Source organism: Cebus imitator, unplaced genomic scaffold (genome assembly GCF_001604975.1).
Source record: "Cebus imitator isolate Cc_AM_T3 unplaced genomic scaffold, Cebus_imitator-1.0 Scaffold24, whole genome shotgun sequence".
Taxonomy (NCBI): Eukaryota; Metazoa; Chordata; class Mammalia; order Primates; family Cebidae; genus Cebus; species Cebus imitator.
Window position 1 is genome coordinate 7,003,527 of NW_016107339.1, and position 16,901 is coordinate 7,020,427.

General features: G+C 37.6%; 1 pseudogene; it reads left to right on the forward strand.

Annotated features, from left to right (window-relative positions):
- Window positions 1-1,044: 1,044 nt before the first annotated feature.
- LOC108299876 lies at window positions 1,045-16,365 on the forward strand (annotated as a pseudogene).
- The last annotated feature ends 536 nt before the right edge of the window (window positions 16,366-16,901 follow it).

Genomic DNA, 16,901 nt, shown 5'->3' on the forward strand with positions numbered 1-16,901 from the left:
TTTTCAAGATTACTGCAATAGGGATTTGAAATAGGGCAGAGAGATGCAACTCAACTCCAAATACAACAAGGACAAGTGGGGATTTGTAACCAAAGTTTAGGGTAAAAGGTCAGAAGATAGGCAATTACTGAGAGAAGACATCAAGGGTAGGAGGATTCTTGCTAAGCTGACCTAACAGGATTCTTGTTGAAGGCAAGCCAGGATAGTCAGATATCAAAGGCTGAGGGGTGACTTAGGATTGTTTGCTATGACAGGGCTGGGCAGGCCACGGACAGGACAACACCAAGGTTGAGTCTAGTCAAGAAGAGGGATTAGAGGAGCCTAACTAAAAACTGGTCAAGCGGAGAGTCTTTGTCAGCACATGGGAGGCTCTCAAAAACTACTTACCAATTGGGACAGGGCACAATGGCTCTTTGTGTATAATCCCAGCACTTTGGGAGACCAAGGCAGGCAAATAACTTGAGGTCAGGAGTTCGAGACCAGCCTGGCTAACATGGTGAAACCCCCTCTCTACTAAAAATACAAAATTAGCCAGGCATGATGGCAGGCACCTGTAGTCTCAGCTACTCAGGAGGCTGAAATGGGAGAATTGCTCAAACCTGGGAGGTGGAGGCTGCAATGAGCAACAGAGCCTGGGCAACAGAGCAAGACCCTTTCTCAAAAACAACAGCAGCAACAACAAAATACTGACCAATTGAATGAATGAACAAGTTTTCTCCCCCAAAATTAAAGTGATAGATTTGCTATTTAATTTTTTTAATTGCTTCACTTTTCCATTTTATCTTGCTCCCATAAACACAGGTAATAATAAGAACAAACAAGAAAATAAACTCTCCACTTTCTTTCAAAGTGAAAAGAGTAAATCCTCCTAATTCATGGTACCTTTTGGCATTTATTTATGCCTCAAAACTTTATTGAGAGTTCACTGTAATGAACTCTTCCAGGCATGTACAGACATATCCAAAGAAAACATCTCTGCCTTCAAGTTCATTGTCTACTAATTGTCACTATCTACTGAAAGATAAATACATGAAGAGATGGGCTATGGAAAAGGGAGCCCCGGCAGCCAAGAAGGCAGGCAGAAGAAAGACTCAGGGGGAGAAAAATGTAGTGAGAATTTTCCAAATCAAATGCTCTGTGTTAAGACCTCCACTAGAAACCCTGCCCATCTTCCACAAAATGACAAACCCTTCGGATACGGTGGGTGTGATTCCTTTTCTGAAAGGAGAAAGCAAAGGAGTGAGGTTGAGTCAAGAGTTTGTCCAGGGCTTAGACAAAAGGACAGCTGCACATCTGGGTTATGTTAATGTGCTAGAAATCATTATTATACAGAAGAAAAACATTTAGTCCAACCGTTCTAGGGCTGATGTTGAAGTAAAAAAAATAGTAAATTGCAGAGATGTTCATGAGGATATCCTTGTAACTCCTGATGAATTCAGAAGGGTAAGGAAGAAAATGTGCCCCATGTGAATTCAGACTGCTCCAAAAATGGGGATCACACAGACTGCAAGCTCAGTGGCTCTGCAGGAGAGGACAAGTCAAAAGAGGAGAGAAGGGCAGGTGCAGTGGCTCATGCCTGTAATCCCAGCACTTTGGGAGGCCGAGGTGGGTGGCTCATGAGGTCAGGAGTTTGAGATGAGCCTAGTCAACACAGTGAAACCCCCCTCTCTACTAAAAATACAAAAATTGGCCAGGCATGGTGGTGGGTGCCTGCAAACCCAGCCACTCAGGAGGCTGAAGCAGGAGAATTGCTTGAACCTGGGAGGCGGATGTTGCAGTGAGCGGAGATCACCCCATTGCACTTCAACCTGGGCAACAGAGAGAAACTCCATCTCAAAAAAATAAAAATAAAATAGATAATAAAATAAAAAGAGGAGAGAGGAAAATTGAGGCACTCACTCCTGCTGCTGCTCTTCTGGGCATGCTCCCAGCATCACCTGCGCTCTCAGTGGGAAGAGGGGTTAACTACAAAACTGAAAATACTATTTGATAATTCTTCTGTATTTTAAATTTTTAATGTGTTTGTCATATTTCCCAATAAATAGAAAAAAATTTAAATTTTAAATTTTATCTCAGGTTACCATAACCCAAAGCTGAATAGGTGATCCCAAATAGCACCAGCAGAAAGGCTAACAAAGACAAGACTAGATCAATGTAAAAGAAGTGACATTTGGAGGCAATGATTTCCAACACATGTTCATTTAAAAATTGTGCTAATTCGAAGCTCTGCTTCCTCCATGTGAAAGCAACTAATAAGCTGATGACAGCAGAATCAGGCATCAGAACCCCACAAGGAAATTACAGATGTAATAGATACCTCTGGGTGCATATAAGACTTTTAAATCTAAATTGAATCTTTATTTAGAAATCAATTTATGTGGGTAGACTCTTTGCCCAAGGGTATTTGTTTGCTACTTTATGAATGTTTCAAGCCAGCAATTTTTTTTCTTAGGTTTATAAATGCCTCTGACTAAATAAAATATGAGGATAAATTTGTGTAATAAATTTGTTTCTGACATTATCTATTTATTTGTCCATTGAAGTGTGCAGACTTTATCTAAACGTAGTTATCTATCAAACTATTTATTTTATGAAAAAAAATCTTACAAATAGCTGTTTCCCTCTGTGCCCTTTAAAAGAACTAAAATAGTGAAACTTCAATGTATCACAGAGATTGTGAGGTCAATCTGACCCTACTTCCAAATAAGTTAAAAGCTACTCAGATTTATTTAACCACTATTACACATCTCGAAATATGTTACATAATTTAAAGAAAATGAGAGAAAATTCCCTCTAATTCTTTAGGAATTGCTCTTTTTTAAACTATGTTTCCATATCCTGGAAAAAAAAATAGGGTCATAATTCAGGACAAATCAGCCTCTAGACATAGGCTGGTAGAGGAGGAAATGCTCCCTAAATTAGATGGAACCAGAACAGGGAAACTGCCTTTGCAAGGGTTGAGCACCAAAGCTGATGGTCAGCAATCCATACTACAGATTCCATAAGAAGAGAGTGCATTTATCTGGTTAACATGGATACTCAAAGAGTCTACAGAGGCATTTTCACTTATTGGTGAATGAGGTGGTCAAGAGGTAACAACATCATGAACTTATGTGGTCCATCTGATTTGGGAAAAGATTTCAATAAACAGCAGGGAACACAAAGAAAAGAGTTCAGATCTCAGCAAGAACATATCTGTCAACTGCTGAGATTTAGGGCAAGATTCTAGTCCCAATAAGTTTCTATCAGGAATCAAGGAATAGGCACATTCATACCTGCTAGACAAGGTTAGTATAGAGAAACTTGGACATACAGGGATTTGAGCATACATAAGATAAACAACTTCAGTCGTAGCCACTGGTAAGGATGGATTCTAACTCTAGTGTCTGCCTTCACCAAGTTAAACCCCAAAATTGAATAGGGTTATTCAATTATGCCTCTTGCATTCCCTGAAATGGTACAACATGCAGATTCTGCAAGATAAAATGAGGAAAGCTCAGCTATCAAAGAGAAAAGTAGCACAGAAATCACCAATGCAATAGCTACATCAAACAATAAGGCAATGATTAAACAATAAGTATATTGTACTAGAATCACAAAAAAATGTGAAGTTATACTGTGTTTTAGGGCCTCTCCCACAAATGTCAAGGTTAGAAGCAGTCTTCAAGCCCCACTTTATCATCAAGTTTCTTATTTAAGGTTCTTTTTTTCCACCAAAATCTCCTGCTGTGCTTGAGAATATCTTAATTACATTTTCAAGTTTTTTGCTATCATGGCAGAATACTACAGAAAGTAATTATGGAGCTAATAAAAAGAATGAAAAACTTTCTGTATTTTCCCAAAAGCATGCAACAATGCAACGTTGTAAACACAAGCTTAAATGGTTTGCTCCACATTTGTCTCAGCAAATTAAAATGCCATCAACGCTTTATGAAGAAAATGTAGATAGTAAAAATATAATATAGCAAAATAAAGACTCAGAGACTGAATTTCAATACAAACTCACTGTGAGATTAATTGAAAGCTAAAATTTGAAAAATCTAAGTAATTTCCAATATTGCTTGTCTTTTTATGATTTAAACCATAGTAAATGTTTGTGGTAGAAACCTTGGGAAATGCAGAAAAATATCAAAAAGAATAAAAAACACTCAAAAGCCCAACATTCAAAATTAGACAAAACTAACATCTTTCCTAGGCATATAAATGCATTTTTCATATGGAGGAGTCATAATACACTGAATTTTTAATAACCTGCTTTTTTCCTTTAATCACAGACTGTAAAAATTTCATGATCATTGAATGTTCTTTAACAGCACCATTTTAGTGCCTTCAAAGTATTTCAGTTTAAGAATATGCTATAATTTATTTTACTAATCCCCTATTGTTGGATATATAGCTTGTTTACAACTTTCCCTTATTGTACAAAATGCTTTAATAAGTTTTCCTTTACATGTATCTTTGTGCACAACCATGACTATTTCCTTAGGTTATTTTCTTTAAAGTAACATTTCTATATTTAAGAATTTGCAGATTTAAATCTTTTGCTATACACTACCAGACTGCTTTCTAAAATAATGGTACCAGTTTATATTTACCCTCCCCTCTCTAACATGAGAATGTTTATTTCTAGCATTGCTAATAAAATTGACTTCTAATTATCATCAGACTGATAAAGAAATTGGTATCTATTTATATTTACATTTCCCAACTACTAGTCATGCTGTTTCTTTATGCTTTTATTAGCCATGTAAATTTCTTGTTTTACAACAGTCTATTATATCCATTGTCCATTCTACCAGGCTGCACAATTTTTTCTTATCATGAGAACATCCTAGATTATTAAGGATGTTCTCAAGGTAAGAAAAATATATTATCTTTTAAAGATAATATATTACAGATGTTTTATCCAGTTTATCACAAGTTTTAATCATCTTTCTGTTGCTTTTTATATATAGAAGTTTTTTTCATTTCTAAATAGTTAAACCTATCCATTTTTCTTTTATACTATTTGTATGCTAGAAAGGCTTTTCCCAACCCCAAGATCATATAAATACTTACCTACATTCTCTTAAGTTCTTTAATGAGTTTCATTTTTTACATTTAGTCCATAATCCATCTGGAATTTACATTAGCATTTTAAGATTTTAACTTTATTCCTTTCCATATACCTAAATATTTGATCATGTACCTTCTATTTTTGCGGTTTTTCAAATACCTTTTTAAAAAAGTGGAATGCTTTCTCCAAGCAAAATTATTTCATACGAGAAGCCATTATATGTATTACAAACATAAATGGAGCTGGGCTGTGAACCAGAGGTAGAGGGAGGGGTACAGGGGAGGGATTTTCTGCATCAGCCTGCAACACTTCACAGAGTGCCATTTGCAAATCATTTATTCTTTCCCCACAGATTTGAAATATCATTGTCATATTATATTACCAGATTTGGGTCTGTTATGATCTTTCTGTTCGATTCTGGTCATCTGGTCATCTATGCTTTTAACAAGTAGCCTGTTGTTTTAAGCTGTAACTTTAAAATATACTTTCAAACCTACACTTACACACAACACACACACTCCTTACACAAGCCACATTTTTTTCAAAACTTTCTTGGTTGTGTTCATTTGTTTTTTAATATGAACTTTTTTCTTTTTAAGATGGAGTTTCACTCGTCACCCAGGCTGGAATGCAATGGCACAATTCCGCTCACTGCAACCTCCGCCTCCTGGGTTCAAGTGAGTCTTTGGCCTCAGCCTCCCAAGCAGCTGGGATTACAGGGTCCTACCACCACACCTGGCTAATTTTTATATTTTTTGTAGAGACGGGATTTCACCATGTTGGCCAGTCCATATGAACTTTTTAATGAATCTTGAATATTTTAGTCTTATTCATCCCCAAAGCTACCAATTATATCTCAAGAAGATTACATCAAATTTATACATTAATGTGGGGTTTTAGACATCTTAAATTTGAGTCTTTTGATCTATAACTGTAACATACTTTTCCATATTTCAACTCAGCTTTTCCTTTAACAAAATTTACATGAATCTTACACATTTCTTATGATGTTTCTAACTAGGTATTTTATATGTGTTGTATTATTTTTATTAGAATAATTACATTTTATATCTGGTTATTATCAATTTATAAGAAAACTTTGTTATTCTCTTAATGATTTTAAAATTGTAGATTCTTTAGGATCAGTAATCAAATCACCATCAAAGAGTAATCTGGCTTATGTTTCTTATTTATTTTTCAAATCTGATTGCATAGGCTAAACATTCCAGAAAAATGTTAAATGGTACAGATGCTAAGGAGGATTCTTCTTCTGATCCTGATTTTGACAAGTATTCTTCTAGTGGTAACTATTAAGTATCATATAAATCATTTAAAATAAACACTGCATAACATACTGATAAGGACTTACTTTTCTACCCTAAGTTTTGTAAAGGTCTTTTTTTAAAACAGATGTTGATTTTTATAAAATTCCTTTTCAGCATTTGGCTCTTTTTCTCCTTTCAATTATTAATATGATTAATTACATTGATATATTTTTCTCATATCAAGTCATCTCTGGATTTCTGGAAGTTACTGGTTAATCATATATTGTTCTTTTAATATAATGCTGGATTTGATTTGCTAGTATTTTATTTAAGAATTCTGCATCTGTGTTTGTAAGGGAAATTAGCTGATGGCATTAGAGTTTTGATACTTTGTTAGGCTTTGGTATTAATGTTACATTAGCTTCATAAAATGATTTAGGAAGCTAAATCTAATATCATGATTTTAATAAAGCATATTCTTCCAGGGTAATTGCAAACATGGCTCATTATCAGTAAATGATGAACTATTTCATTTACATAAGTGAAATTCCATAAAACAAAGTTTCCCCAGCAAGGTTAGGCAATAAATTATCATACAGGTGATGGTAAAGACTTTGTGTATAGCCAACACAGGGATTTACAGGTGGATTCTACCATTTAAAAATGAGTATTGAATTCTAATACTCAAGTTGACATAATTTGCAGGAATAGTATGCTTAGAAGGGTCATTGTGGTATGACCCTTTAAAACAGAAAAGGTTCACTAAAAGTATCAAAGTGGAAGTCACTATGAAGCAAAGTGGTATAATATAAATAAGCAAATTAAATTAAATTCAGCAACTATTTATTGAGTACAGTTGTTTTTCCAAATATGTATATACCTGGTATACCAGATACCAGATATTATCTTAAATGCTGTAAAATATTCCCAAAATCCCACTTGGGATACTTGTTAAAAGCAAGATTTCTGAGACCTAGCCCAAATTTACTGAATCTGAATTATAGGAGAGATATCAAGCTTGTTTTTAATAAGCATCCAGATCATTCTTACCATCGGGAAAGCTTGGGAAACCCCGGTTATAGGAGATTCAGAAATCAGTGGGATATCTCCAGTGGCCTTATTAATTGTGGTACTGAGGAGGACTGGTCCCTGGGACAGGAACTAGACATCCAAGATCCAGACTTGAAACTCTCAGCCTCCAAATGAGACTGAGAGGACATCCCTAAGCCACAGACAGATTTGTAGAAGCCCCTGAATTTCTCCCTAGAGGTGCTTAGGGGTGCAATCTGCTTATAAGTAAGGGCAAAGGAACTTGTTTTGTAAGTTTATTGCATAGCAAAATGACTCTTTGTATTTGGTCACATGTTTAAGTGGCTGGCTTTGGAAGGGCAATGGAAATTACAGAGACTAAAGCCATCCCAAGCCAACATTTGGCACCCTCACTGCTACAGGAGTTGAGCCTTTCTCTCAAAATAGATTTTGACAAAAATAGTCTGAGTCTTTGTCCTTCTTAAAGAAAAGAAAAATGTAAGCCTTCCCCATGGACAGAATTCTGACTGGAAACATGAAGATGCCCGTGAGAGCAATAGCTTGAGAGGTTTATGGAATTTGATCATTTAGGATGGGGAGAATTTAACATGTGCATGGGTAGAAAGAAAAAAAAAGTTGAGAGAGCAAAATTTTTTAGCTGTAAAAATGAGGGAAGGAATTTGGAGTAGACCAGAGGAACCAGGACAAAAGTCTGGAGGTCACCAGACTTACCACTATGAGCCAGGGGAGGAGGGAGAGAGCGAGAGAGGAATGTGGGCATATGAGTGATGTCAAGCTGCCCCTGGCTCTTCTTGACATTTGAGCCTTTGCTCACTACTCTGTTTTCTGCTCATCATCTGAACCAATCCCAACTAAGAGAAGAAAAGTTTTAACAACCTTAGCCTCCAATCAGGGTGTCTGGAGCTATTTTCCAGGGTACAGATCTGTTCTAAAGTGTGCCCAGGGTAAATACCGGATATCCAAATGACCACAAAGCTACCATCTTCCCTTAATCAGACTGACTAGCCAATCTCGTGTTCATCTCAGCTACTGCAAATGAGTAAGCAGTCATTTACATTTTGTCTGCCTTTCCTAGGAAACAATAGATCTGGCCAGGCAAGGGGCTAGAGTTGCCAGTACAGCTCCATTGGATCAGTATTGGCAATTGCTTTCAGGTATTCGGCACCCTAGGGCCAATGAACTTAATGAAGGAGGCAATCAACCTCCTCTTGTAGAGATTTCAGCTGCTCTATCATAGGGCCACATCGTTGAGGACATCCCTAGAGTGGAACAGTGCTTCTCATTGTGCTGTCCTGGGATCCAGTAGCATCAGTATCACCTGGGAACATGTTAGAAATGCAAATTCTTCAGCCCCATCTCAGACCCACTGAATTAATAATTCCGCAGGTAGGTCCCAGCAATGTATTAACAAAGCCTCCAGGTGATTCTGATGTGTGCTAAATATTGCAAACCACCATCCTAATAAAAAGACCAGTTGCTGCCAGGTCCTCCTCTCTCTGGCCCTTCTCAGTAGCATCTTGAGGTAATGGCACCTGTGTCTAAGCTGGCTCACTTGCTCCTGCTCACTCGATTTATTCTCACTGGCTGTGTTTTCTCCTCTACTGGCCTCGTCCCTACATCAGCAGGTTTCTATGGAAGACCCTGAACTCCGTGTTTCTGTCTGGACTCTACCTCCTTCTAAAAATTCACTGCCTCAAACTATGATCTTGATGGTGACTATCAACACCACCTTTCTCATGCCTTTATTTCTTCATCCAAGGACGCTAATCCCCATAGAGTTCTATCTAACCCTAAGGGACAAAGTACGTCTTCCATTAAGAATTTTAAGGAAAATAAAGCAGCTAACCTTGAGTATTTTCTATAAGCCACACATAGTTAAGAGTATTTTCCATATGTTGACTCAATTAATACTCGTACTAATCCTATTAAGTAGTATTCTGTAATTATTCTATTATTGCATCTTACTTTATGGATAATATATCTCTCAGAGATAAAGCAACTTGCCCAAGGTCAGACAGGTAGCAAGTGACGAATCTAGAGCTTAAACCCAGGCAATCTGCTTCTAGCACTGGTCTGTTAACCACTTCTGTCTATGAATAGACAGATGTAGGTAGATGGCATGTCAATATGAAGACTGGGGTAAACCATCAGGGAACTCACCCTGGGTCATTCCAATTTTGTTACTTGAAGGAAGAAGTGAGAAGGTCTCCGAAACTGCTGTTCAATAGAAATACAACATGAGCCACAAATGTGAGGCATATATGTAATTTTAAATTCTCTAACAGCCACATTAAAATCACAAAATGAAACAGATAAAATTATAATTAAGCCCATCCTGTTAAAAACATAATTTCATAATTATATCACATATCAATTGTTACAATCATTTACATGCCCTTTTATGTTTTAGAAATTCATCATATATTTTAAGTTGATAGTATATCTCCATTAAGACTAGCCACATTTCAAGTGCTCAGTGTCTGCCTATTGGACAGTACAGCCACTGGTAGGATGAGTGAGAGTGAATTGATAATATACACAGAGATTAAGTATTTAAGGAGAAATATAAATTACCTGTTTGGTTTATCTTAGGTAGTTGGAAGGAACAAATACCAGGACTGACAAGCAGAAGCCCGATCTACATTGAAATAAGACAATGTCAATGTATACAAGTGTATATGTGTATATTTATATATGTAACGTATGTATACCCTCACACAAATATGTTGGGTGCATGCAGATATGCATTCATGATTGGTAAGCCAGAAACTGGTATCATTTGATATCAATAGGATTTAACATCTTCCTCACAGAATACTTAAGCTACTCAGAATAGAATATAGTCTTTGTGTGGGAATTAGCTCCTGGTTGTCTTCCATCTGTCCATCCCTTGTCTAATTTTCAGTCAAGTAGTCTCCTCATATCCAGTCTTCTTTCCAGTCTAGTACTGCAGACCCCTTTCAGACTTTCCCCTTTCTCTTTACTCTGTTGAATCTCTCGTCAAATTCAGACACCCACTGGTTAAAACAGTGATCACAGACTCAATTTGGCACTGCCCTTGACCTTTCCACACCCACACCTTTCTCTCAGCCAGTTTTATTACTAACATGAAATCATGTCCTATAGAAGGACACCAGAGATTTTTCCCATTAAGTACCTACCATTCAACATGGCATCCTTGTCTTCATTTAATTCCCCCCCTTCAATGAAATTTTGTCATCTCTTTAGTAGTGAATATTCAGTAAGATCCAGGATCCAGAGGATTGTTTAATTGCCATTTAGGTTAAGAATCACAGAGCAATTTACCTGGGGGCCAGACTGGAAGCCGGGAGTTAGAAGGGGAAAGGAAAATAGCTGAAAAAAATGTATAGCTATAAATATATTTTTAAACTATGTAGCAATATAATAGCTATGAAATTGAATCTTCTTCCCTGGGGTAAGTAAGTAACACAGTATCATAGGCCTTGGCAGGCAGAATAACCCCCTTTTCCAAGCTGGAAGATATCATCCTTTCATCAAAAACATAAGATCCTTTCATTTTCCCCACTACAGTGAGCGCTTCAATTTCAAAGGCCACTCGCTGTTTCTGATCTGTTATCAGTCAGGCAGACTCAACACACACAGAGAAAGCCACTTTAGTAGAAGCTGCTGCCTCCTTTATCACAAATGCAGACTTAAGGATCTTATCCTGCTAAAACTGTACGGCACAACGAAAAAAGGCGTAAGTGGGGGCAGAGGGACGCCAACTTCATGATGGGAAGTTGCAGTCTATCCAGAGGAGCAGAGATGTCAAACATAGCTGAAATACAGAAAGTCACCTAATGTGGCTGATAAATCCCTTTGTTTCTGAGCCAATTTCACTCCCAATATTGGGTATTTCCAAAACAAAAATACCAGGATACTGTTGGGCAGGTAAAAATATGACATTGCAACTAGGAAGATATGTTAATATGTTCAATGACCTAATACATGTCAGGACGGTGCTATCATTTTTTTTCTTTTTAATTCTTTTTAAAATACAGCAAACCTCATAATTCCCTCAGCATGAGGAAAAAGAGGCTCAGAGAAGTTACACATGGTATACTCTTAAATGAACTGTGATTCAAACTCCTGCTTCTCCCACCCTGAAGCCGAGGCTTCTTCTTTCATTTTCATTGTTTGTTTTCATCTCCTTTTCCTATAGCACCCTGCCTCCATAGAAACAGGAGGAGGCTTGGGTGTGTGTTGGTCTGTGGACTGGTTTAGCCAGAAGGACAAGCCCAACCACACAAACATTTGTTTTCACTTTGTCCATTCTGTGTACATCATAATTGTGCACCCCTCAAAAAAATGTTAGGTTAAATAAACACAGGACACATAAAAACATTTCTGCCTCATCCCCACAACATAAATCAGATTTGCCAAATGTTGTTACATTTGCTAAATTGGTGGCTTACCAGTCTTAAACTACTAATTTACTCACATGCTTAATTTCAGTGGAACCACAGTGTAATGTTCTTCAGATGATTTTTTTTTCAGGGGCACTTATATCACTCATCCATATTATTCATTTATTCAACAAAGGACAATTAGATCAAGGACAAAAAGGCAAAGGAAGGTTGGAATGGAAAAACAATTGGAATCAAGTCAAACCAACCATATACTCAGTCCAACAATAAATGTAGTTTCCCAGCTAGTTTTATTTCAGACTTCTATCACTTCTCCATGTTTCCTTGTGTTTTATAATGAAACGCATATTTGGTCTTATTCCCCATTTCCTCACTTAAGCATCCAAAATCCTTAGAATTCCCAAGAGATAAGAGTATCTTTTGTTAGCCAGATGTGGTGGCTGCTTGCCTGAAGTCCCAGCTACTCAGGAGGCTAAGGCAGGAGGATCACTTGAGTCTAGGAGGTGGAGGCTGCAGTGAGCCATGATCATGCCACTGTGCTCCAGCCTGGGTGACACAGTATCCTATCTAGGAAAAAAAAAAAAGTATTTTTTGTGTCCTAATGAGATGACTGGTGGCTGGGAGCCCCTAGATTACCTCAGGATGGGGGCTGGTTACCAAGGCAACAACCATGACTTTAAAGGATTGAAACTTTCAGTCCTACTCCCCTCAGGGGGCTTCCACTTTGGCGAGCAAGAACTCATCCACATGTGAGGAGGGAGGTGCACCCCAATTCCGTAAGGACAGAAGTTTCTGTACTCAGGGACCTTCTAGACTTTGCACCTCTCTCTCTCTTTATCTGGCTGTTTGTTTGTATCCTTTAAATTATCCTTTGTAATAAATAGGCAAACATAAGTAAAGTGTTTTCCTGAGTTCTGGGAGCTGCTTTAGCAAATTAATGAAACCGGAGAAGGGGCCATAGAAACCCCAGTTTATAGCCATTTAGCCAGAAGTTCCTGAAGCCCAGACTTGTGACTGGCTCCTAAAGTGGGGAGCTGTCCTGTGGGACTGGGCCCTCAACCTGTGAGATCTGATGCTACCTCCAAGTGGATACTGCTGGAATCTAATTGAATCAGAACACAGCCAGCTGGTGTCTGCTGCAGAACTGATTGCTTGCTTGGTGGTATGTGCAGAAAAGCCCCACACACTTGGTCACAGAAGTGTTCTGTGTTGTAAGAGTACAGAAAAAAAAAAAGGTATTTTTTTATTCATCTAGCATGAAATTTTTGTGAATGAACTTACTTTAGTGAGCTTCTTATTATAAAAATAGCACATACTATAGAAATATAAACTCACTAGATTCTGTGTATCATGTTTGGTGTGGATTTTTCACACTTTTTCCACATGCTATACAAACATTTATAATTTTAAAGGTTTTCCTCCTTTTTGTAAAAAACACTATATACTAATCAATAATTTATATTTTTTTCACTTAAAATATATCCTGCATACCCCTCCAGATCAGTACATTTAGGTTGACTTATCTTCTAAGTAGTTGTATCATTATATCAAAATATGTTTATTTCTCTAGAGATGAACATTTTGGATATTTTCAAGTTTTTGGTGAATGCTTTACTATAATGTATACTATTACAACAAACTTACTCGTACACATATTCTTATGTAGAGGTAGTTGGGGGCTATACCTTATTGTGATCTAGCCCTCAAAACAGCAATTAACTCAGGGGCTATACACATTTCTTATTAACAATATTGTTGTTGTTATTATTTAGAGATTGTCTCACTTGATCACCCGGGCTAGAGTGCAGTGCTGTGATCATAGCTCACTATAGCCCGGAACTCCTGGGCTCAAGTCATCCTCGCACCTCAGCCTCCTAAGTAGCTAGGACTATAGACGTTCACCAGCTAACAAGCCCAGCTAATATTTTTTCTTTTTAATACAGACAGGGTCTTGCCGTGTTGCCCAGGCTTAACAATATTATTGAGTCACAGACCTTAAGTGTGCAATTTGACCAGTTTTAACAAATACATAGACCTACACAACTGATACCCATAACAAGATATGGAACATTTCCACCATCCAGAAAGTCCTCTCCTGCCTATTTCTAGTCAAACAAGTCCCCAAGCTATAGATCAGCCACAAATCTAATTTTGCCTGCATTATGATTTCTGACAAATTATAAAGTTTACATCCTTTTGTGTTTGACTTATTTTATTCAGTGTAATAGTGATAATTTATCCATTGTATCACACAGATATACCACAATATTCATTTCTTTTTAACTGTATGAATATTCCACAATATATTCAACTATACTTCTAGTGATGAACATTCAAATTATTTCTGGTATGTTTTATTACAATAAAAAATGTTACAAGAAACTTCCTTGCACTTATGTCCTTAGGTACCAGCACTTGTTTCACCACAGGATGTAGCCCCTTAAACAGCATTTTTTAGTTTTTAAAATTTTTAATTTTTTAGATGCTGCCAGTTACTTTCTCATTCAATGACAGCAATTCATACTCTCACCAAACCATTTCCCCACACTTTATTCAATCTAAAAAAACTCTTTGTGTATCAGGGGTATTAACTCTTTTTTTTTTTTTTTTTTTTTTTTGAAAGGGAGTTTCGCTCTTGTTACCCAGACTGGAGTGCAATGGTGCAATCTCAGTTCACCGCAACCTCCGCCTCCTGGGTTCAGGCAATTCTCCTGCCTCAGCCTCCTGAGTAGCTGGGATTACAGGCATGAACCACCATGCCCAGCTAATTTTTTGTATTTTTAGCAGAGATGGGGTTTCACCATGTTGACCAGGATGGTCTCGATCTCTTGACCTCGTGATCCACCCTCCTCGGCCTCCCAAAGTGCTGGGATTACAGTCGTGAGCCACCGCACCTGGCTAGTATTAACTCTTAAATGTTAAACACTGATTCCTGGGAACAGTTGCCTATTAAAATATTTCAAATACATGTATTGAGCTCAAACTTTATGTGGAGTACTTTGCTGGGCAATGGTGATAAAAAGTTAAATAAGGCCTGATCCTCATCCTCAAGTGACTTACAAATCAGATAAGAAAAGCAATATGATTAGCAAGGATGAAGGTTTTTATGTGATGCAACAGGAAAGGAGATTTGAGAAAATCATATTGTGAGGTCTGGCAAAGTATGTCTGGACAAGTGGCTATAAGTACTACTGCTGAAAAAGAAAGAGAACTGGATGAAGAAAGAAGAAAAAAGTATCCTAGGCAGACAAGAGACTGGGAGAAGCCATCAAGGGATTAAAAATTCCAAATGTCCAGATTACAGGAAACCATGGAGACATGACAATTACATAGAAGGGAAGATCCGTGAGTGCATGCGTGTGCACACGCACACAAATCGCTATGAAAATTAATGAAGCTTGAATAAGGTCTATAAAGTAGGTAATACTGTTAACCAACGTTACATTACTTATAATGTAACATTGATAAGTTACATTATAAGTAACTTTTGATAGCCTCCCTGTGTTTGCATAACTGAATGCTTTTGTTCTTGGGAAATACACATTGAAGAATTTAGAAATACGGGGACATAATGTCTACAACTTACTCTCAAGTGGTTTAGAAAACAAATACTAGATAGATGATGATTGATTAGATAGATAGATAAAACGAATGTGGTAAAATGTTAACAATTGGTAAATCTAGACGAAAGATATAAGAGGGTTTTTTTAATAGTAATCTTGCAATTTTTCTATAAGTTTAAAATTATTTCAAAATAAAGGTTTTTTTGTATTAATACTCGAAATTCAATAATGCCTTCAGTGACCTTAGGTGGTTCTATCTGACTAGAGTGAATCATGTAAAACGGAAAGTGGTGAGCTCTGCGGACAAAGAGGCAAGCAAAGGCAAATTCCTTAAGGGCCTTGTTCTAACCTGAGAAATGTGAACTTCATCCTGAAAGCCAAGTGGAGTGGAATGAAATCCAATTCGCATTTTTAGAAAGACCGCTTTAGTAGCTTGGTGGGACCAAATGAGAGACAAGAAGCCTGGTAGGAGGTTGCCATCGTAATTCAGGTAAGTGCTTCTCTTCACCATCTTTTCTCCTCCCGTGGACCCACCGCCCTGAAGATCAGGCCGTGCAGTTTCAGCGGATATAAGATCTACCCGGGACATGGAAGGCACAACACCAGGACAGACAAGGTTTTCCAGTTTCTTAATACATTTATTTCCAAGAAGAATCTTCAGCAAATAAACTGATTGTCCTCTACAGAAGGAAGGACAAAAAGGGACAGCTGGAAGAAATTCAAAAAAAAAAAACAAAAACCCGCTGAGTAGTCAAATTCCAGATGGTCATTACTGGTGCATCTCTTGCTAACATCATGGCCAAGAGGAATCAGAAACCTGGATTTAGAATGTCTCAACGATAACAAGCTATCAGGGCTGCTAAGGAAGCAAAAAAGGCTAAGCAAGTATCTAAAAAGACTGCAATGGCTGCAGATCAGGCACCTACAAAGGCAGCACCTGAACAAAAGACTGTGAGCCTGTGAAAGTTTCAGCTCCCCAAGTTGGTGGAAAACATTAAGCTGGCCAATCAGATTTTTAAATAAAGATTGGGCTATAACTCTAATAATAATCATAATAATTCAGACAAGTGAAAGCCTCACCAAGGCAATGGCTGTGAGGATGGAGACAAGGGGGACAATGTCCAAATATATTAAGACCCTGCATAACCTAGAAGTGAAGGATATGAGACCATTCAGGATTGGGAACTGGTTAAATGGTGGTGTAAGTCACCAAAATAAAAACTAAAGATAAAGAGGGGAGCTCAGGAATAAAGATGATGGGTTCCGGGTTTACTATGTTGAGTCTGAAGGACAGGTAGAAAATTCAAGGGGAGGCCTCTAGAGCTTAGCAATGGAATCTGAGTAGGAGATACTGACTCTAATGTCATCTGCATGTAGATGATCTGGGCTGTGATAAAGGACCGGTTCTTAGGGCTTTTTGCCTATTTCACCACTACCAAAGTAACATTTTCTGAGTCCAGCTGACTTTTAAAAGCAGGCTAAGAATGAAAAGCTGTTATCTGTCTTTGTACATGTGTGCTGCCATAACAGATACCACTGCCTGGGTAATTTATAAAGAACAGAAAGCTATTTCTCACAG